Source organism: Anabrus simplex, chromosome 8 (assembly GCF_040414725.1).
Source record: "Anabrus simplex isolate iqAnaSimp1 chromosome 8, ASM4041472v1, whole genome shotgun sequence".
NCBI classification, from domain to species: domain Eukaryota; kingdom Metazoa; phylum Arthropoda; class Insecta; order Orthoptera; family Tettigoniidae; genus Anabrus; species Anabrus simplex.
In genome coordinates this window covers 54,925,111-54,947,569 of record NC_090272.1, presented here as the reverse complement: position 1 = coordinate 54,947,569, position 22,459 = coordinate 54,925,111, and positions in this window count along the sequence as shown.

Below are 22,459 nucleotides of genomic sequence, written 5' to 3'. Positions count from 1 at the left end.
TTTTGCTAAGAAAGGAGTTCATAGTATGAAGACCAGATGGCATCAGCGAACAATGAATGCTGTTGCTGCTGTCATGCCATTACATACTACACGCATGCAGTAGGAGCGGTAACTCTAATGTGCCGTGAATGGGATCACTGTATCGATTCAGTAACGTGAACGGAATCAAATGAATCGATTCTATAAAATGAATCGAATGTCCCATCACTACTCAGTTGACATCCCGAGTCTGAGTGGACCCCGTTCCAGCCCTCATAACACTTTTTAAAATTTTGTGACAGAGCCTGGAATCGAACCCGGGCCTTCGAGGGTGGCAGCTAATCACGCTAATCACTACACCACAGTGGCGGACTAAATCTTCACTTACTTGAGAAAAAAACACTAGCAGAAGTAGTACACCAAGCAGCACCTAGGACCCAATAGCGATCTGCTCAAGCAAGTTCAACTTCACCAGTCTGAAAGAAAAAACGCACACTTGTTAATACGCATGTAAAATGGAACGCAGAAGTGAGATCTTTTCTCTGCTCTCGTATGCGGTTATGTTTGAGTACTTCTATTAGTTTTAAGTGGTTTTGGACCTCTAAAAACTATAGTTTTAAGAGTAATACTAAATTTCAGTAGACAATAAATTTTTACTTACTTGAGGAAAAAGATCACTAGCAGGAGCAGTACGTCAAGCAGCAACTAGGATATACCTCAAAACGTCTTTATATATACTCATATATAAGCGTGAGAATCCATAGTGTCGGCATATTCTCAAGCAAACCGGATACGAATTATTTTTTACTTACTGTTGATAAGAGAGCTGTTGGATCTTCGTTGTTAGATACGAGTGGACGCGTACTAATGCAGTATACACATGCTGTCTTACAGTACATGATCTTCAGCACACCCTCAGTTTCATTACTGACGTCATGAGAAAATAATTTAATGTCTATTTTTACCTAAAAATGTTAAAGATGATTTAATACGTATGTTAATTTGGAAAGTTTTTGGAACTTTAACAGCTCTACCATTAGGATAGGTCTAGTCTAGATTACAGAGACTATATGAAGTGCGAACAACTCGGTTCGATTTCTGATTGGCTGTGCCTGTAATTGCGCTCGATCCGCCATATTCGTCCCTAGCACTGTACCGTAATCACATTGTTTTAGTGGTCGTAGTTCGCAGAGTTGGTGAAAATGCCGCGTTATTAGGATTTCGGCTGTAGCAACAGGCTGGAGAAAGGTTTTTCCATGGAGGTATATCGCAGGGGCTCAATTCGAAAAAAAAAGGAATGGGCTGCCATGGTTAAAAGAGAAGTGTAGTCTGCTACTGAAAAAATCGCGATTATGTGAAGTAAATCCAACGAACTTTCTTACAGGTTTTCTAAGTATCCACAGTATAGTTGGCTGGACTGACCGATATATTATTTTATTTCACTAGGCACACTGTGAGCCACATATATGGGAAAAATTACGAGAGGATGGGAAAAGAATTCTGAGATGTAATGCAGCTCCCACAAATTTCTCTCACCGAGAGTCTCCGAAAAGAAGGAAGCCTCCCTACACTCGGAAGCCATGCTGTCCAAAAGTAGGGAATATGCAGAAAGAGAGGAAAATACATGTTCTATTCTAGCAGACACTGCAGTGACAGGTTCGGAAGAGAATGTTGTAATTTTAAACTTAACGACTGCTTCACCGAACGAGCCCGCAGTAGCAAGTTGCAGCCTACCTCATTAAAATACAGACAGAGTAAAATCTTTGATCGAGAAATTGCAGCGATATGAAAACCATTACAAAACGTTCGAGAAGTAAAATCGCAGACTGAAATACGCGTGTTCTAAATGTAAACAAATTATCAGATAAAACAATGTAAATGATATGCCCAGTGTAAAGAAAAACCTGAAGTAAGTGTTCAGTAGTAATCAGATTTGTTTATTAAGCGGTAAAAAGACACTCAGTCAAATGTAATAAAAATTAATACACTCGCAAATAAAAATGTTCTTGCGGAAATATAGGCTATTAAGAGCTCTTAGAGCAAAATTATTCGCTTCCTTCCCTACGAACCCTTCAATAGGAAAGTTCAGAATATTTCTTTCCAGCTTGGCATTCTACAGAGTGTTATTAAGTACCTCAGAATAAAAGCTGATCTTTCTTTAGTGAAGAAAAACAATGTGTCCTATTAATGGGTGAAATTTCAATTACACCAGCGACCAGCGAATGAATATGACAATTCATGCAATGCATTCACTGGGAAAATTACTTTATCTGGCCACAAAGGGCAAGCTACACACGCTTTAGTGTTTATGCCTATACTTCTATGCTGAACACGGTTCTTGTGGACTTTCAAGGACTGGAAGGGATGGACAAGGAAAAGAGAAGGAAGCGGTCGTGGCATTAGGTTAGGTACCATCCCGGCATTTGCCTGGATGGGAAGTGGAAAACCTCTGAAAGCATCTTACAAGATGGCTGAGGTGGGAATCGAACTCCAAATACTCCGTTCATTTCCCGAGGCTAAGTTGACCCCGTTGCATTCCTCGTACCACATTTGAAATTTCGTGTCAGAGCCGGGAATGGAACTCGCGTCTCCTAGGGGTGGGGGGGCAGCTAATCATACTACTACACCGCAGAGGCAGAGCCCGTACAGCTTTTACGCTTTTTATTCTTCGAAGTATCGGTCTATAATCATACACCTGTGGTATAGGCCATGACTGCGTCTGTCAAGACACGTGTAATGACAAAACACCTCGCGGTATCACTGGTATGCTACGATAAACTGAAAAAACGAAATTTAAAATTTCCCGACTGTTTGTAAAATAAAGCACTCACTGTAAATAGATGGCACAACATTAACTATCTCTTCTTCACTTCGTATAAGAGTAAGGAATTACCTTGCTAGATGAATTGAACACCACACCTCAACTCCAGACAGGAATCATATTGGTTGATCAGTTCTATGACCGATACCAGGTTAGTCATGATGTTAAGCGGGACAGATCACTAATGGAATTCTGCAACATTTAACTCAAAATGTGGTTACGTAGCTCCATATTCAGTATTATCACATTGTCCCCTACCCCTTAGTAAAATAGTCATTACCATAGTAATTAACATACGTATTGTTGGTTTGTGATTGTTCTCTACAACAGATGTTGATCGTCATTAAGTTAGCAGCATACCTACGGACACATTCTTCGTTATAGACTGATAACATTACAGATCTCATTCCTCAAAGCCTCTGTGAATGAAGATAGCCCCGTGGTCTCTTACACATGAAGCATTAACTGCTTCACCGTGGCCTCCCTTTGACGGTGGTCTTAAGAGCAAGTACAAGTACTGAGATACTGTCGTCATTGTAATTTCCGCCATGACTAATTCCGTAATGAAGCTGATACTTCTTTCATCAGACTAATCAAATACAGAGATAAGGTTTTCAAGGACTCACTCACCTCTTCGTGAGATGTAACTTGGGTAGTGCAAAAAGTGAGATTCGAGTTGAGATAGAGGTGTAAGAAATAACTCGATGTTTCCCAGTTGGCTCGATGTTCTGTATCGACCTTCACAGCTCAGTTTAACAAACCTCAAAACTTCAACCACTAGCTTCGTCTGTTTGGTTACTTGTTTCTCTATGTCCCGGGCTCGATTTCCGGCAGGGTCGGGAATTTTAACCATCATTGGTTAATTTCGCTGGCACGGGGACTGGGTGTGTGTGTCATCTTCATCATCATTTCATCCTCATCACGACGCACAGGTCTCCTACGGACGTCAAATCAATAGACCTGCACCTGGCGAGCCGAACATGTCCTCGGACACTCCTGGCACTAAAAGCCATACACCATTTCATTGTTTTGTTTCTCTATTACTTTTTATGGACAGAAAAGCAACAAAAAGCAAAAATTATGAGGAGAGCAATAACATTGTTGTGTACGAATTCACGTCGCCATTGGTCGTTTGAAAATGTTTCTATGAAGACAATTGCGTATGATAGCGCTGTTGTGTCACGCACCCTATCGTCACACGCGGTCCTGTTTCATTGCGACAAGAGCAGACAGTGTCAAGGACTGTGAACAGCTCGTCAATGTACAACTGTAACAACTAGGGTTTGAATCTCCAGAAAACGTAATATTTCTTCCCCCTTCCGTTTCGCTATCCGTTGGAGTTAAGCACGAATTAGACGTTTTTGAGGATATTCGGGCTGATCTTCCAAGGGTTATAAAATCAAAATTTACCAGTTTTTATTGTCTTGATCTCATTTACGGATTTCGGTTGTTGAAGATCACATTTTGGCTATATTTTCCTTGGAGAAATATACTGAACTTAAGGTTGTGTCCGATGTTGCTTGTATAAATGTATTTGTGTCATTGTGACGAAACTTGAAGGTCGGGCCTCAAAGTTGAATAGATGACGCTTATTGTATCTCTTCTGAGTTTACAGTGGTTTGAGAGTAATTTCCTTCAGATTAAGACTTACAGTGCGTGTATTTATACGACCACTAGTATGTCGCCCTTTCTAAGGGACAAGGAAATACCACAAGGGCTAATCTTCTTACCTGTCTTACACTGCTCAGTCCGGTGGTATTTGAAGGTGCTCAAATACGACAGCCCCGTGTCGGTAGATTTACTCCTGCAGGACTAAATTCCGGCACCTCGGCGTCTCCGAAGACCTTAAAAAGTAGTTAGTGGGACGTAAAACAAATAACACTATTATTATTATGTCTTACACTGTGGCTCGTGACCTAAATTACGTTTCCTCCTTCATCTTTGTTAAAAATTCCAACAGAGCAAAAATGCTGATATGAGTGGGGAATGGGAGGTATGTATATTTTTTCTATATTTTATTTAGATAAATATTGTGCCCTCGTTTACTAAGACTGCATACGTTAAAGTATCTTCGGTACTGACCACAGTTTAATGAATTTTAATGAATTTATGAAGGACACTAGTGGAAATAAGTTAAAAGAGCTGGCAAGGAAATTAATGGGTCCGCCTCTGTGAGGTAGTGGTTAGTGTGATTAGCTGCCACCCCCGGAGGTCCGGGTTCGATTCTCGGCTCTGCCACGAAATTTGAAAAGTGGTGTGAGGGCTTGAACGGTGTCCACTCAGCCTCGGGAGGTCAACTGAGTATAGGTGGGTTCGATTCCCACCTCAGCCATCCTGGATGTGGTTTTCCGTCACGGCCGCTTCCTTCCCTCTTCCTTGACTATCCCTTCCAATCATCCCATCCCCCACCAAGGCCCCTGTTCAGCATAGCAGGTGAGACCGCCTGAGCGAGTTACTGGTCATTCTCCCCAGTTGTATCCCCCAACCCAGAGCCTAAAGCTCCAGGACACTGCCCTTGAGGCGGTAGAGGTGGGATCCCTCGCTGAGTCCGAGGGAAAAACCAACGTTGGAGGGTAAACAGATTACGAACGAACGAAGGAAATTAATGGAAGTAGTGCAACAACATTTAATATGAATGGTATCTTTAAAATAAAGGAACTGGTGGCAAACATCATTCGTCGCATGTACATATCTTTTAATCTGTTGGACCATATTCAGATATTTTAAGGAATTGCTCCGGCGACAACGCACCGGCCCTTTACTTCTGGATTCTGTGATTTAAAGGCCGGTCACTCCATGTGAGATTTGTGGTGGACAAAGCGGAGGCGGATCATGTTGTTTTTCCGGATACTCCGAATTTCCCCACTATCTTTCATTCCAGCAACACTCTCCACTATCATTTCATTTCAACTGTCAGTCATTAATCATTGCCCCGGAGGAGTGCTAGTTGGAGGCTTCATTCATTCCATTGCCGACCCGGTCGAATGACTGGAAACAGGCTATGGATTTTCGTTTAACTATTTTGGGAGCAAAATTGCGGGCAGTATAGCCGATTTTAGGTGTTATATGCGAATCATAGTAATAACAGTTTCACCCAGTACACAACTAAGTCAGGGGTTGCCTGGCCGTTACGGTAAAGGCGTGTTCGGTTCGCCCTGAAGGAAGTGGGTTTGAATCGCCGTCAGGAAGTAGAAAATTTCAAGACACGAGATTTCCAATTCCGGAAGTGCACATGGCCCTGAGGTTCACTTAGCCTACACCAAAAATGAGTACCAGGTTTATTCTTGTGGGTAAAGGCGGCCAGGCTTTGAGCTAACCTCTCTACCCCACTAACTGCCGAAGTTACGTGTAGTGGAAGCCTTTATCTCCCACACCTCCAAGGGCCTTCATGGTCTGTACGAAGATGACTTTGCTTTGCTTTTACACAACTAAGTCGTGTAGACAGTCCCAAGTCAGTGGAGGGCATTGTAACGCGCTGCAGCCAGTTTAGACAGAAGCCAGGAGCCCTAATCTGACGTGAATAACGCTTCTTGTGAACCAATTCGAAAATGAAGTTCTGTGCCAATTCCAGTGCTCTCAAAAAACAACAAAACAAAAAAAAAACGCAGTACCCTTATTTCCGGTTATTCTTATTGGTATAAATTATCCAGTATTAAGTTGAAATTGGATGAAGAAAATACATTTTAAAAGATATATATTTTGTGACATGGGCGAGTGCATTTAAAAATAATGTTTTCTATAATCAGTATGTATGTTTACTCCCCAGTCTCGTATTCTCATACGCGGTCGGAATGAGGTGAAATATAATTATATGGCATGTTTTTAGGGCCGGATGCTCTTCCTAACGCCTGTCGTGTCCTCCCCTCGACATGAAGTCAGGACGGCAGTTTCCTTGGGAGGATCGACCCGTAGGGAAGTAGGGGAAATTGCTGTGGCCTGATATATTGGAGTTAAAGTAGAGGTTGACCACAGAGACACAATCCTTACAGTGCAGTCCTTCATATATTTTCAGTTTTCATCTCCACGATTTCGGGATGTGATAAAATATTTATGAATTGCAATGAATTACACAAGAGAGCTACTTTCCGAGTTCGTAGTTCCCACTAAATATTGTTTGGAGAAGAAGAAAGAAACTTGTGAAGAACAATGCGGCAATGAAGTTCTAATTCGTTGTGCTTGATGTAAAAAGTCTTCTGTTATCATCATGCAATGATACGAGTCATTTCTGCTGTACTTTTTTGAGTGACTGGCAAGTGAGTGAAACTACGCAGATTTAGAGCGGGTCGACCGACTGCTTGTATATACGACAGGCCACACCACAATTCCGATCTGGCTCAGGGATGTCCAGTTGCACCACCCGTCATTATTGCGTACCAGGATTCCAGGTACGATTTCGGAGCCTTGCAGTTAAATTCGGAGGCCGATCCTCCGCACGCTCTCCTCTTACAGTACAATGACTGTGTCAAAAAAAGTCAAGGTAGGTTTTGAGACATGCTAAAATAGTATGTTCGTAAAAAGCGATGTTTCCCGTCTTGCTAAGAACTTGTATCAGCTTTAGCTTGATTGACTTAACTATTTCCAAGGTTGTACTAGAGAGGGCATGTTTTCAAAACAGTTTTGAACACGGAGGGTCATTCTTTCCGGCGAGTCTGTAACTTTATCTCTTTGACTCGAATGTTTGTTGTGGTTATGAGAGAGGAATATAAAATGGACTCCGCGCAGATCGGAGTGGCTTTTCTGAGCTATAGATGGGTATTTAATAGATTTAAACTTGACCCATACTACCACCCTTCTTCTTATTTTGAGTATTGATATTGCAGGTATGGTGATCCTTGTTTTAATATATTTTTCTACGTTTCTGTAGTGATATTCTCCGAATTTAATCATAGCTGATTGTTATGCATCTTTCTGCTCTGCGGCGTGAATGGACCGCGTGTTTGTTGCTGTTATTGTGATTGTGAAATGTTGGTAACTAGGTCTCTGATCAATTCTATTTTTGCCCACTGCATTCTAATGTATTTTGCCATCAAATGAATGTATGCCCTGCGTGTCGAAGCGGAGATCCATTCGTGTCGTACAGAGTGCGTGAAATGGTGGACCTGTGCGTGACTACGGGTCTCTCTCTCTCTTATCCTGCTGATGAAATATTTGCGTCGTGCGCGCAACTCTGACATATGTGAGACCTTTGTTTGTGACCATGAGAGTCATACTATATGAGCTTGTGTTCAACTTATTGACGGAGCTACTGCTCGCACTGTTTGCCGACACCGTCAATGTCTGAATGTTTGGGTGTGTGTTCGTGAGTGAGGGGAATGAAAAGATGACGTATCGGCCAGCTTAATTTTCCTTTTTTATCTTGTTTCCGTGCCATGTGTTTGTTTTCGGTACGATGTTTATTATTTTGCCTTGGTCTGTGTCTTGACCGTTTGCTTGCCCACGAGGCCGCCATGTTTGTTTACTTATATTCAGATTATGGCCATGCCCGTGATTCTCTTTGGGTTTGAATATTGTTTCTTTGGTCCAGAGATGTTTTCTCTCTCTGCCATGCTGATACCTGCATTCCTTTATTATATCTGCTCTGTGTTTCTTCTCCGGGATCTTTCTATAGCTATTGTTGATGAGATGATGGTGGAGTTTAAAGGACGCGTATGTAAACAATGTAATTAATCTCGTGGATAGAACGACCAAATTAATCCGTGTGGATTGTATTCAGATTAGTTCATTATGTAGTGAGTTTACCATTGAGACGGTGAGCACGTCGTAAATTAAATATTAAGTTTGGTGTTTTGAGAAATGCTGTGCTCACACATTTACGTTACTATTTCGACTGAATCAAATGAACACATGTATGCATCCTTTTTATACTTTCGATTGGTGGCTTCATTTTCTTTTCTTTGAATTTTATTACATTAATAAACCCTCATTTAATTTTTATTTGAATTTTATTGCTAGTAGTATTAGTCTCATTTCTGTTTTGATTTGAAATGAGGGACGTTTCCAGTTCAGGGCTGTGTCTTTGGCCTTTCCTAGTCGCGGTCCACGCCTCGAATCTCCCGATGTGCGTATTATATTATGTCATATATTATCGGCAAGGGAGGGGTGCGGTTCAGTTTCGACCTGTCTTATCTGATACTTCTGTTCTAAATATTCAATATATATTCGTACCATTCGTCTAGTAAACACTTCACCAATAAACTTGCTCACTTCCATTATATTTCGAAAATGCCAGGTAGGATTTAAAGCAATTTGGAGCAAGTGTTATAATTTAAACTAGTTGGAAAACCATATGCACTCTTTATAAAGTAATGATCCATGTATGAACAGGACAAAGGAACCTCTCTGATTAGCGCTTTCTCCATTCGATCGCGCTTGTAAACAGTCGATCTTTTCCTTTTTTGTGTTACAAATTATTACAAAGTACACAAGCCTAACTCGACTCACTATGTGCTGATTTATTCTTTACATCGTTTATGTATAAATGTGCAATGTTCACGAATGCATAATGACCACTTTCTGGGAAATCACATATATATATTGGCATTTGGTCCGTAAGACCATGCTGCCAGCCCTGTAAATTTAGAAAACAGGAAGGTAAAAGAGCAACATCTTTAAAACATGGGACCTTCAGGGCATTGTGACTAATTGGTGATAGAAAGCCACGGTGCAGGAACTTTGGTTGGATGAGAACAGTTTAAATACATACCGTAGAACGAACGTATAACAATCTTAAATTGGCTTCACTTAAAATTTGGCTATTGCTTGATATATACGGATGCCATAGTTGCTGAACAACGACGAAACGGAAATGCGAAGTGGAACTTTGAGTTGTATAAGCGTTTGATATAAATTGGTTACTTGTAGTTTGTATCTAGTGCATTCTAAAATTGTATGGTCGAGGTCTGCTTCTTGATTGGGGTCAGAGGGACAATTTGGGGAGTTTATAACTTTGAGTCTGAACAGATGACTGGGTTAGGATGCATATCCAAGTCGCATTCTGATAACTGATGTGATATGGCGGCGAGTTAGAGATAGTAGATTGAACCAGGGTTTCTGTAGGATGTGTCTCTGGATAGCGGCGTAATGCTTGCCTTTGATGAGTTGAGTTGTTGCCCAGTGATTTGACCATTCTTTGTAAGCCTGTTCCTTGATGTGGCTTTGGAAGTCCGTGTATGGTAGGCGTAGTGCTTGGAACTGGCTTTCTGTAATGCTCTGCTTTGCCAGTTGGTCTACTGTCACATTGTGTATAATTCCAGTGTGGCCTTTGATCCACATAAGATGAACTTCTTTTCCGTTTTCCTTAGTTGGTATATACTACTTAGGATGCCCATGATGTATTTATTCGAACGCGTGTTCCTGCATGGTTGTTCTAGTTTTTGAAGTGCACTCTTGGAGTTCGTGAGAATTCATATTCTGCTGAAGTGCTGGACGCCGTACGTGATGGCTAAGTGAATGGCAAGTATTTCAGCGGTGAATATTGAAGCTTCGTTAAGAAGTGTTGAGTGCAGGGCAGTAGTACGCACAACCGACTCCTTCTTCGGTCTTAGACCCATCTATGTATATTTCAGTATAACTGCCCCAATATGCATTGATGAAATTTGTTACTTTTTCGTTGATATTGGTATTGCAGATTATAAAATCTGGAAGATGAAATGTAGATGGTTGAAATACTGAAAGTTAATACCTCTGTCGAAATACTGGAAGCGATGTATCTTGAAGAGTAATGGGTATAATGTACTGCGATTTCTTGATGCTTTTGACCAATAGAGGTGTCTGTAGTCTTCTGTTTGTTCCTCTGTCGTCACACAGTGGAAGTAGGTGGCGCAGTTTAGATGTTAGAGGGTGGCTAGTTATGGTCGAGCGTTGTAGAAGAAAGTTGTTGGCAAGCAAATCTCGTCTTATCTGAAGAGGCATTTCTTTGGCCTCTACCAGTAGTGCGTTAGTACGACTTGAATTCATGGCTCCGAGACATATTCTGAGTGCGCGGAACTGTAGGACATCTAGTTTTCGAAGAACATACTGCGGTGCGTTGCCGAAAAAGATGCAGTCATAATCTAGTACAGATCGTATTAACGATCTATATAATAAAAGTAGAACAGATGGGTCAGCTCCCCACCATACTCGACATAATGCTCTGATAATGTTTAACGTTCGGCCCACTTAAGTTGCCAGGTACTCGACGTGGGTTCTCCATGTAAGTTTACTATCGAGGTATAAGCCTAGTAGCTTGGCTGAAGTCCGTAAGGGGAAGAAATATGGCCCAAGATGTACAGATGGTGATATTAAGTGGAGTTGCTTTCGAGTGTAGACAATAACAGAGGATTTTGTTGGGGATAAATTAAGACTTGTCTGAAATGTCCAGGCGTGGAGTTTACTTGCAGCGTCATCTAGCCATAAACATGTTAACCAAAGAGACTGCGATGATGCGTAGATACATAAGTCATCTGCATACTGAAGAACTTCGACTGTTTGTTTAAACATGTGACCGAGATCTGCAGTGTAGATGGCATACAGTAAAGGGGTGTTATCTTGGGTTCGAATATAGATTGTTCGCCGGAAAAATAAAATATATATACCTCGCACGTATATTTCTGGAAGGCCTGGGTCATGTAGGTTTTCAGAAAGTACTTGTATATTAACGCTGTCATATGCCCCAGATATATCGAGAATTATGGCGGTAAGGTAACTATGATTTAGAAATGTGTGTTCGATGTCCGTAGTCAGAATGCTAAGATGGTCGTAAGTAGATCGACTTTTCGGAACCCATATTGAGATCGAGGCAATAAATTGTGAAACTATGACCACCACTCCAGTCTAAGTTTCAACAGCCGTTCAAAAGTTTTAGCTATGCATGAAGATAGAGCGATGGGTCTGTAAGAAGAAGCTTCGTTCGGATCTTTTGGGACAATAATCTGCGTCATCCAGTCGTCGGGAAAATAGGTTTCATTCCAAATATATGTAAAAAGTAAGAGCAATATTTATTTGGCATTGCGAGATAAGTTAGAAAGAATGCAGTAGTGTATATGGTCATATCCAGGCGCAGAGTTAGCAGTCTTTTTAAAACTTGTTCTAATTGATGTAACGTGAAAGGTGATGTAAGAATATCTTGCGTAGGTCGGGAAAGATCGAACTTTGGACGCTGTTTCGGAGGAAGAGAGGTCGTAGGGGGAGCAATAAGATATGAAAACTCTTCTGTCCAACATTTAAGTGCTTTATGGGTTGGCGTTTTTTCTTTATTTTGTTAACCATCGACCATATTTGCGATAGGTGTGTATCCTTGGTCAGTTTTTCACAATAAGAACGCCAGCTATTCTTCTTTACCCTTTTCAGAAAGCGTTTGATTGCCGCATCTATATTCTTGTAATTAAGAAAATTTTCCATTTTAGTTGCTCGCTTTAACTTGCTGAGGGCCTGATTTCTCCTAGCTATCTGTCGACTGCATTCGGAATTCCACCATGGAGCAGGGAATCTTTTTGAGATGTTGGTTTGTTATCGTTCAGGAATGGATATGGCGGCAGCTAAATTAATTGTGTGTACTGTACCTTTCCAAGGCATATTTACATGAACCAGTTACCATTGTTCATAAATATGACGTTAGAATGGAGCACCATCGGTGAGCCTCGAACTCAGCCCGGTTTGTCGAAGCCTCACCCTCCCCTACTAGAATAATTCGCTAGCCGAGTCGGTATAGCATTTTCGGGTCTGTAGACTGTCCGATGGGGCGGTAAGTTCTTTAGTAATAGTCTCTATAGTAGGGGGAAAGTTAATTATGAGAGGAATACCATTTCATTACTAATGAGTAGAGAGACAATATCTCGTATAACAAATTTTTACTTATACTAGTGAAACACATTATTTACATGGGTATGCCATACAAATACCTTACATACAGTAATTTGGGTGATCTTGACGTTTAAATGTTCGGTAGTCTTTTTCTACACTTCATTATACGTTTAATTATTCAAACTTAAGAGGGCGTTCCCTCTCGAACTATTACACTACCTCAGACTTAGAGAGGCGTTTTCTCTCTAATTATTTCACTTTACACTTACACTGATCACTTTACACACAAATCTATTCAACATAGGCATACCCCGCTGTAATTCTGTTTGTTTGCCGAGAATTAATATATTCAAACTATATCAGGTTGTGATATAGGCCTACGAACACATATGAACTGAAATATACGATGGTTACTTGTGTGTACGCTCCCAAGCCTTTGAAAGTCGTGTTACAACACTTCCCTATGTTAATCATTGCCGAATAGGCAATATAATAAACACGCTCATTTCATTAGGATTTTTATCAATACACATGACACGACAGTATCCACACAACGTTGCTACCTATGGACAAGCACTTAGCGACTTCAATACCAAAACATTATAAACATAGCATTATAACACTTCCTGCAAGAAAAGGGGCAAGAACAAATACATTTCACATACACACAATAAATCACAGGTGGCCTTAGTCACCTGCCGCTTGTGACAGTAAGCTTTACCGTCTCCTGCAATGAACTCAGGACCTTCTGAGACAGGGTATATCTGACCTGGAATCCCCTACACGCTGTGAATAATTAAAGAAATAAATTGGAGGGGTCCTTCATTTAATGCTCATCTGGAATCACCGCGACGTTGATAATACTTAAATCGATGCACGTAATCGTTGCACCGAGAGGCACGAAATAGCTACTTGTATCTGTTTACTTTCAGTGTAGAAAACACTTTTCTTCGTCCCTACAGCCAGGCTCGTAAATCTATTCAGCTGATGGCCTTCCAAGACCCATCTCTAAAGGGCGGGCGCTGGGCCGCCTTCATACAATGACTTCGCGGTAAACGACCTTGCTTTCTTTTTCTCGAGCCACAATGGCCTCACATTCAATATCGGCTATGTCCGGCCGTAATTAACATATTCACAACACGAGATCCACTTCGTGTACATTACTCAAGAGTTCCAAGGGAAGTTCACATTTTTATCTCACAGTATATATCACGGCTATGGCCTACTCACTCGTTTCGTTTCTCCTCTCGATACTTCGAATACCGTGCTATTTATTGATGAACTCCTGCCACACGGGTCCAAATTAACTTGCGCATTCGCGAACTAATTAGCGATGTAAGCTACCCACTGTCTCGATGCCTTGTTCCAGGTGCCTTAGTTACTAATTAGGAGGGATCTCTACCAGGTGAAGCGCACCAAAAAAAATGAATTACTGAAAAGTCTTGATGACTCGTATATGCTATGGAAAGATGATAACTGGAGTCACTTTTACAGAATATTTAAGCCCTCTCTACTTGACAACGCTTCACACTTAATTAAGCCAAGGTCCTTATAATTACGTCATGCATTATCGAACCCTTATACAAGGATGGAAGTAAAATATGGTCGTCCCAAAACCATGATGAAAGTATTCTATAAAAGACCCAAATAAAAATGAAATTATTATTATTATCCCTCTAAAATGGCGTGCTTGCAGTCTACGTTACATCTAAGTGGAAAATCTACATATTTACAATGGGACACGACCTTCAAAGATATAAATACTTGGAAATGTACTCAGCCTTCTGGATACCACGTTCACAGCTTTACAGGAGGGCACACCATGGGCTTAAGCTGCTTACATCACGTCATCGGCGATGTGAAGACCCATGATGACTTCCTGGCAGGTCATACACATGACAGCGACGTTCCAGACGTTCTCGGCTACCAGGCGAAATTCCGGCAAACAGCTAGATGACTCGTCCACTCCGGTACACAGGCAAAACTCTGGCATTCAGCTGGATGTCGAGGTTCTCATAGACATGTAAATGAGAGGAAGTTATCTCATGTGAATGCGTTAGTTTAATACACATCACAATTTGAATATATGGTTGGATCTGCTCAATAGCACGAGCATTCCAACCCAATGCCGGTATTGTCTCTGTAGCCCGACACTGCTCTCTTCTCATGTACCTATTCTTTTATAAACAGCATACAGCTATTCTAGGTCCTGAATAAAGAATGTCACTGGTTAGGCCACTTCTGGCTTAAAATTTCTCGTCTCACACGACCGCACTTCATGCATATTCTATTTCACCTAGTCATGCGTAAGTCAGGCTCTCAACTGCATTGTGGATTTATAGACGTGACACTACCCTTAATTATGCCGACACTGAGCCGTTCACGCACTTTATTTGTATCTCTCATTTATGTCGAGAACACACACGCAACTCCACGCACTGAGATACCTGGCTATTGAGGTTAATTGAGCCGTATTAGTTTAGGCACATATGAGGCTCGACGCACGACCTCTTCGACACACGGACAGCGGTCATTACGGTTTCGTGCTGCTCCTACTATATTAATTAACGACACACTGTACTCGCAAAAGCTTACTTAGATTGTGGGTATTTTCGCAGATGTTCACAAGCTTTCATAAATCATTGCGTTTCACTGCTCACTTTATAAAAATTATTTCTCCACAGACGACTCTCACGCACTAATCACGACGAACCACTACCGAACTGGCATTTCACTGAAAATGCACTGGGGTGTCTGCCTCCCACCTCTTGAATATATAAGCGAGCTACGCGAGAGGCTCGAATGCTGAGGGTGGGGGAAAATGCAATTTCTTCTCAGAATTCGGTCCGGTAATATGCAACCTAGAGTAACAAACAGGGTATCAAAATGTAGCTCCTGTATTCCCATCTCCACTGAGTGACTGTTTTTGAAATAGCTTCGTAGATTCTCAAGCAATCTCAAAAGCGTCCTTTTGTCTCTATCGGTGAATGATGACGAGCACAGGGGATTCCTTGTGTTCGCTGTCACGGTTAGGGTCCAACATCTGTTAGTCATAAAGACGCGCCCTTGTTTACAGCGTAGTTACCGCTCTGTCAGTTAAGTAGAGCACTTCTCGGTCTCATAATTATGCGTAAAATTCCCTGATTCAAATGAATGTTTGCGCTTAATTATCCATTGGGTATTTTGCGATTTATAAAAATTAACAGAAATAAAACAGCTGAACGCGATAAGTTGGCAGTGGTGGATGAGCGAGGAAAACAGGGTATAATGTTAGTTTACACGTTGGATATACTCTCTGGGCTCAGCTAGTGACCTAGATTCTCTGTCACGTGACAACGCGTCTCCTTTCATCTCGCTCGTGGTTGGAGTGAGAAAACTTCGAGTACAAGCGCTCTTGCACCGCCTTGCTGCTAATTACCAGCAACTAGAGCTCGGTCGCGCGACTCTGGATACTGCAAATCGAGTCCTGGTGCGGGCAGAAAAATTCTAACTTGGGCAGTTTTATCGTAGAATGACGCGGAAAACGGCATATTTCATCTTCTGGATATCATGACATACCACAGGTGACGTTGTGAACGGTCACAGTACGAAGGCGTTGTATTTACCAAGCGTGCTTTTTTGATGTAACACAGAGTGTATGTATATTTGCGTCTATCACCCTGCTGTATTGGATCCAGTCAGCGGTCTGAACGTCCCATTTAACAGTGTGTTTGACCGGTGAAGGACGAAATGGTAAAACAGGAGAAATGATGATAGCATAATGATTAGACCCCATTGAATACGGCAAGATTTTCCAATGAAAATCAGATGAGATATTAGAAGAACAAATGGTTAGGTCGACAGAGGAGGGACGTTGTCCCGGTACTGGTAACAGGGTAGCCGATCCATCGTTTAACACAAATAAATTGAACTCATCTACTATTTGTAAGACAGCATCACCCTATGTATCATTTATCTCCCAACCCATGTTGTGCTATGTGCGTTATAATCACCACACAAGAGAGAAGATGGCTCTATCTGTTGCGTAAGCCGATACCATTCTTGAAGTTGAATTTTTGTTCGTGGTGGGCTATATAATAAGACCAGTGTAATATCTTGGTTGTTAATGCGAACTCTTGCGGCAACGGCCTGAAAACTTGCAATCTGCGAGTGATTAATAACTGTTTCGACGTATGGAATTGTATTCTTTATTAATACTGCTACCCCTCCATAACCGTCTTCTCGGTCCTGTCGGATGGCAATATAGCCAGGAATGGTTAGATTTGAAACGTTCTTAAGCCAAGTTTCACTCAAGGTGGCGAAATCAATACCTTCAGTGTATACAAGTCTCCGTAAGGTCTCTTTATACGCAAGTACGGAACTTGCGTTCCCCTGGAGTATTTTATTCATTATCTGAAGTAAATATCCTTTCTAACATGTTATGTATTATGGCGGGGTTAGAGGTCTCTGGCGTTAAAGATTGAGCTTGGGTAATGACGGGCATAATAAGGTTAAATATCTTTCCGATCAAATGCTCATAATTTTGGGAGGTGGTTGTCATGATGTTATGTGATTGGTGTGGGGGGGGGTAGGGGTTGTGGGAAATTGGTGTTACAGGCAAATGTGGAGGAATATACTGACGTTGTTGAATCGATGGATAATTCGGTTTCGGTGAAGATAGGGAAGGAAGTCTCTGGGGCTTGTGCAATTGCTGTGGTGTGCGACGACGCATTCTCATCGGCGTTCGTTGTCTTTGTGGAGGCATTACTTGTTGTTGTTGGTGCTATGAAGTTAACGGCAAGTTGGTCAGGTTGTTTACTTGCTGAGAAACATGCTCTGGATGCCGAGGCTGCACCGTTAGCCGGCGAGATATCCGTGCGTGGTAGATGTGGCTGAAAGTCAGCTTGAGGCGGGACCGCGGATTGTGAGAGAGGAGGGAATTCTTCCCTGCTTTGCCAATTGAAAGACGGGGCCATTATAGCAGTAGAATAATTTCTGTTATGGCATATTTTGATTGCTACTTCTTGAGATACATTATTCTCAGCCATAAGGTATTTGATTTCGGACCATTTCTTGTACTTGGGACACTCCCTATCCGTGTCTAGGTGTGGACCGTGGCAATACATGCATGTTGGTGATGCATTGTCAGTACAAGTTCTTACGTCATGGGGCCCCGCACACCTACTGCAGCGTTGTTGTCCTCTGCATTGAGATATTGAATGGTTATATCTTAAACATCGGCAACGTTGCATCACTGGAAATATGTTAGGTTGAACTTCGCATCGTGTTCCTAGGATATAAATGTGTTGAGGTAGGAGTTGGGCACGAAATGTTATGAGGCAGACTGGAATTGATCCGTGTCTCCATTGGGAAGCTTCTTTGTAAATCGTTTCACTTGGGAAATAGGAATAGCACTCTGAATTTCCTTTAGAATTTCCTCTTCACTAAATGTCGTGTCTACATTTCTGATAATCCCGAGCCTGTTCACAACACTGCTTGGAATATAGGTGTTTTTCCTTCAAAAAGTTTCATTCAACTAGCCTGTTTGCTGCTATTCCGGACAAGGTCTCGATACGAAGTCTATTCCTAACAGAAGGTTTAATGTCCAGAACTTGTTGACGGGGAATTATATTTTCACTAAAGATCAGTCGTCCTATTGACATCGGGTGTAAGTTCCCTATATTACCTTAGTCCCTTCAACAACAAGGAACGCTCCGTTATCAGTATGATTGTACCTATTATTTTGACTGAGACGGGATGACGGCGGTGTACCCCTGGTAGAAGATGATGGGGAAGCTAATGGGGTATTAACAGAAAATTGGTTTGATGCATTTGTGTCATTAGCTATGTCGGAAGTGTCATTTTCATTCTCAGTATCCATATCTACTGAATGTTCCATATGTAAATTGGGATCGCAGGAAAACGCTCAGTTTTAGGGTCTAAATTGTACTTCATATTAGAACTATTATGACTGTGTGTACCTGTACTTGATTCTCGTTCTGTTGATAAGTTGCCGGTGCTGACGTTGCTCTCTTCATGATGTCGAGTAAGTAAAGGGTGATGTAGCTCCACTAGGAGGGCTTGTTGCTGTTGATCGTGAAGATCTAATTGGAAATCAAGAGGATTTATTCGTAAAGGTGTTGTAGCTGGATCTGCGTAACAAGTCTGTAGGGCAGAATTAATAATCTGCCCCGTATCGGGCGGATCATTCGTAAACCAGTTGATAATGTTAGCTGCAGTTCAAGAACGATAAATATCCTACACGAACTCTGAAAGCTATACGACGGAAATGCCAGGCTATGGAAGAGTCACACGTAGCGAGCACGAAAGCGACTGCACTCCACGAAGGTTGCGAACGTACTGAATCAGATAATGTCACAACTACCAAGCGTTGTTCGTGTGTACTTGTTTTGTTCTTTTGAGTATCTCTATAAGGATATCGACTTATGGTAGGCATATTGTTTACTTGACATGCTGCTAGCTGTCATCACAAAATGATGATTGTTTAATATTTGATACTACATCGGAGGACGCATGGCGTGATAACTTTATTGTCGGTAATAATTAAGGTAGACGACGAACATGACAATTTTTAGTCGTGGTGCATGCGAAGTTGAAACTCAGTAGTTTGTTGTCAGCTGTTAAACGAGGATAATTGCAGAAACTGGTTCCTAATTGTTATACACAGAGTATATTGTGAGCGGAGATGGAAGCTGCTTAACATAAAGTCAAAGCGGTACAGGGACAGCGTTATGTTTGAATCAAACACTGATCCATATAGTTAGGTTACTAAATCTACTACAGTACACAAGACATTTCCGAAAGTGATTTACCACATTCTCTGTGAAAACTGAGATACATTTTCAAAGTATTTGTATAGTCATTCAGAAGTCACTTGATGTTACACAAAAATTAAAAAAAATTAGAAACTAAAAATGTGAGCATTATGAACAATCATGAACTGAATATGAATACAAGCTGAATAAACCTTGATCGGTGCTTTGCCAGATCTCGATCTTCAGGCGTTGCATGTATCAGTTCCCCTAAGCTGCCAGTAATCGAGCACAGGATGCAGACGTGGACGTTGTTCACTGCATTCGCTAATCCCCACAGCTTCATGATCTTCCTTGATCTACCCCTCCGGAAGGTTGAGCGGTTTCCATGTCACTTTGCTTACTTCGTGACCAGGAGGGTACCATCCATCCTGCGAGATCAATTCTTATGGACTGCTAAGAACTCAATCTGCATTCTGGAAGTAGTTCAGTGCGTGTTTGTGAGGAACGAAGGAAACATCTCCATGATTTAAGCGGTCGATTTCATGCTAAATGTCACAGGAAGGAACTTTCCCAAAAAGAGCGTTCCCCACGCAACTTTAATACAGCGACTGATTCCTCCACACCGAATGTGCGAAATCTAGTCTATAGTACTCATACATTTGGTGCACTACGAGAGACAATTATTGTTTTGAAATAGACAAATGCGTACATTAAACTTCGAGTGAGCAAGTTCCTCTTACGTGACTTTAGATATTTGCACACGAACCTGAAGTTACATCTGTAAAGTTAGCAACTGGCGTCATCTTACAGCCATGTTTCCCTTAACATGTCCAGATGTTGTTGCCAAACCGTGAATTGAATGCAATGAACCAGATGCTACCAAAGTCACATGCTAGCACTTGAATCTGTATCCCACTTTTAAACCATTAAATTATGTATAAAAATTATGGGTATTCGTCTTCTTAGTATTGCTGATGAACATAGTGGCCAAGGGACGGTCAAAATAAGTTTTTCACCGCTTAGCCCTGTATACTCCGTCATTATATACATCCTCATAATTGTTCCCTCCAGTTACAATTTATTATACTTCAGTGACTTGGCGAAATACACGAATATAGTGTACTATTTCATTGCCCTGATAATTTCGAATCATGGTGTTAAAATCGTCGTTTTGCCGTGAATAGCGATAAAGTGTCGGAAATCATGCGGCAGAAAATACGACTTGTAATATACAGGCGTGCAGAATTAAATAGGCCATGAATATCTTAGAAGAAAGTGCAGGCATGTGGAATCCAAATGGCCGTGATTTAAATGAATGCAGTAACTTTTAATTGGAAGAAACAACAATAAGAACGGGTGAACATCGCATGAAGTCGCCAGGAAGAGATTTACGTATGAATTGATAGGCAACTAGAACAGAAGAATATATTTTTCGTAGTCGTAACGGAAATCCCAAGCAGAGTATCAAAAAAAAAAAAAGGAATAAACAAAGTAAATAGTGGAGCGCAGGTTCCGAATAAACTAGCGAAAATCGATCAATTAATGTGTCTAGTGAAGACACAGCAACACTTAAGATACCTCTTAAGATCATTCAAATTATAATACTGACGTTTGTCACATAACCTACTCTGCTCAACTTAAGTATAGTTTAAGGAAGCTAATGATGTCTTCAAATGTGTGTTCTATGCATGTCTTCGAGAGCTACGTGATGACCGGCTAAACTAAAGATGGGACGGGAGTCTGACGGTAACCCGCCAACCATTCCTACGGACCCGAGGATTGTGGCCGCAGCCCGGTCATGATGCAGCGATAACCCGGAGATGAACGTCCTAGGAGAACCAGGAAGCAGCCATCCCAGTCCAGAAACGCAGATGGATTAAGTTAAGTTTCACAAATTTCTTTTCTTAAATTGTAGTTATATGGTGATATCAAGTTGTCGATGGTGATTGTACGAGAGCTAGGTCGATATATATCTTCGAGAGGTGATCTCAATATCGAGTTTCAGCGCGAATGTACCAATGTTGATGTTTAACTGATGGATTTAGGTAATCTTCCAAAACTAATAAACACTCCCATGTGTAGGAACAAGACCGACTACAATATATCAGACCGTAATATCAAAATCAAGATGGTGGACGTCGTGGGCGCAGTAGCTGCCGACTGATGAAGGTTAGGGTAGCACGCAATAACTTCATTTCGACGATAAACCAACTCACGATTTTCGGAGATGTCGGAATTTAGTGCCGCAGGAGTTGTTTTACCTGCCAGTAAATTTACCGACACGAGGCCGACGTATTTGAGCACTTTCAAATACTACCGGACTGAGCCGGAATCAAACCCGCCAAGTTGGGGTCAGAAGGCCAGAGCTTCAACCGTCTGAGCCACTCAGCCCGGCGTCACATTAAATTATTGTGTTGATACCATCGAAAGAGCTACACAATATCTGGTTCAATCAGCCAGAAATTACGAAAAGATCACGAACATATTTTGCAAACGGTGTTAGATAATTTAACATGATAAATGTAACATCATAGGGAAAATCACTGTTGCACCGATGAAAACGTTTCGCGAGCAAGTACTCATCACATATAAACAACTAGAATCACACATACTGTGCTACAATAGATGCACAACCCCACAGCAAAAGAGAACAACAAGCTAATTATTTCGAAATTTCACTTAGTCAAATAACGTTTTCTCTTAGATTACACTTCGCTGGATAGATGGAAACACATTATAAAACTGTTAAAATGATATTTATAACATCATTTGGAATGTTTAAAAATAATGTAAGGTTCGAAATTCCTCAATTTATTCGCTCTCATAAGAACTATGAAACATAACGTGTTGCCTTAGTTTCGAAATGGTGGACAATTTCTAATGTTCAGCACTCGATGAAAATGAAGTACACCCGAAATGATTACGCCCAATGAACAGCCCCGGTGATGTTAAGCCTTCCTTACTGGAAACTCTTAAATCGTATGTTGACATACGATAAAGTAGCACTTCCAACCACGATGGTAAACTTAGCAATGAAGCGTTCAGACACGGAAAATATAATAGGATTTTCCCCATTGAAGAACATGAGTAAAACAACTCTATTGACTCTAAACAATGATGTCTT